Source organism: Perkinsus marinus (genome assembly GCF_000006405.1).
Source record: "Perkinsus marinus ATCC 50983 genomic scaffold scf_1104296952656, whole genome shotgun sequence".
Classification (NCBI taxonomy): domain Eukaryota; phylum Perkinsozoa; order Perkinsida; family Perkinsidae; genus Perkinsus; species Perkinsus marinus.
The window spans coordinates 1-1,380 of record NW_003208836.1 but is presented as its reverse complement, the minus strand read 5'-3'; the positions used below and the strand labels follow the sequence as shown (position 1 = coordinate 1,380).

The following is a 1,380-nucleotide window of genomic DNA, read 5'->3' as shown; positions in this document are numbered from 1 at the left end:
TTGATGGAAATTTTGCGAAAGTTCAAAGGGCACGCCCGAATTTGAACCGAGGACCTGCTGATCTGCAGTCAGCCGCTCTACCACTGAGCTACACACCCAAGCACACAATTCGACTAGTCCTCCATTTGACCTATTTTCATTCAAAATTTCACTCCTCACTGTGTCGTTTACAGCCAGCTCAATCGAGTCATCCTCTAATGATTCTTACTAAACTTATCTACCCTACCCGAGGATCGAACTCGGAATCTCCACCTTAGGAGGGTGGCGCCTTATCCATTGGGCCTGCAGAGCGATGATTCAACTTCCGATCATGTTGATGTCTGTGACTGTTCCGCCGATTACATGAGTGATTACTCTACCTCCCGAAAATTCCTTGATGGAAATTTTGCGAAAGTTCAAAGGGCACGCCCGAATTTGAACCGAGGACCTGCTGATCTGCAGTTAGCCGCTCTACCACTGAGCTACACACCCAAGCACACAATTCGACTAGTCCTCCATTTGACCTATTTTCATTCAAAATTTCACTCCTCACTGTGTCGTTTACAGCCAGCTCAATCGAGTCATCCTCTAATGATTCTTACTAAACTTATCTACCCTACCCGAGGATCGAACTCGGAATCTCCACCTTAGGAGGGTGGCGCCTTATCCATTGGGCCAGCAGAGCGATGATTCAACTTCCGATCATGTTGATGTCTGTGACTGTTCCGCCGATTACATGAGTGATTACTCTACCTCTCGAAAATTCCTTGATGAAAATTTTGCGAAAGCTCAAAGAGCACGCCCGGATTTGAACCGAGGACCTGCTGATCTGCAGTCAGCCGCTCTACCACTGAGCTACACACCCATGCTCACAATTCGACTAGTCCTCCATTTGACCTATTTTCATTCAAAATTTCACTCCTCACTGTGTCGTTTACAGCCAGCTCAATCGAGTCATCCTCTAATGATTCTCACTAAACTTATCTACCCTACCCGAGGATCGAACTCGGAATCTCCACCTTAGGAGGGTGGCGCCTTATCCATTGGGCCAGCAGGGCGATGATTCAACTTCGGATCATGTTGATGTCTGTGACTGTTTCGCCGATTACATGAGTGATTACTCTACCTCTCGAAAATTCCTTGATGAAAATTTTGCGAAAGTTCAAAGGGCACGCCCGGATTTGAACCGATGACCTGCTGATCTGCAGTCAGCCGCTCTATCACTGCGCTACACACCCATGCACACAATTCGACTAGTCCTCCATTTGACCTATTTTCATTCAAAATTTCACTCCTCACTGTGTCGTTTACAGCCAGCTCAATCGAGTCATCCTCTAATGATTCTTACTAAACTTATCTACCCTACCCGAGGATCGAACTCGGAGTCTCCACCTTAGGAGG

General features: G+C 46.9%; 7 non-coding genes across 7 annotated transcripts; all 7 read right to left on the bottom strand.

Moving 5' to 3' along the window:
- Positions 1–26: 26 nt before the first annotated feature.
- Pmar_PMAR009450 lies at positions 27–98 on the bottom strand. The gene has a single exon. It is a non-coding gene; the product is annotated as a tRNA-Cys (tRNA).
- Positions 99–218: 120 nt separating this feature from the next.
- Pmar_PMAR009449 lies at positions 219–291 on the bottom strand. The gene has a single exon. It is a non-coding gene; the product is annotated as a tRNA-Arg (tRNA).
- Positions 292–399: 108 nt separating this feature from the next.
- On the bottom strand, positions 400–471 carry Pmar_PMAR009448. Its single transcript has one exon. It is a non-coding gene; the product is annotated as a tRNA-Cys (tRNA).
- Positions 472–591: 120 nt separating this feature from the next.
- Pmar_PMAR009447 lies at positions 592–664 on the bottom strand. The gene has a single exon. It is a non-coding gene; the product is annotated as a tRNA-Arg (tRNA).
- A 108-nt stretch (positions 665–772) lies between these two features.
- Positions 773–844, bottom strand: Pmar_PMAR009446. The gene has a single exon. It is a non-coding gene; the product is annotated as a tRNA-Cys (tRNA).
- Positions 845–964: 120 nt separating this feature from the next.
- Pmar_PMAR009445 lies at positions 965–1,037 on the bottom strand. The gene has a single exon. It is a non-coding gene; the product is annotated as a tRNA-Arg (tRNA).
- Positions 1,038–1,145: 108 nt separating this feature from the next.
- On the bottom strand, positions 1,146–1,217 carry Pmar_PMAR009444. Its single transcript has one exon. It is a non-coding gene; the product is annotated as a tRNA-Cys (tRNA).
- Positions 1,218–1,380: the final 163 nt, after the last annotated feature.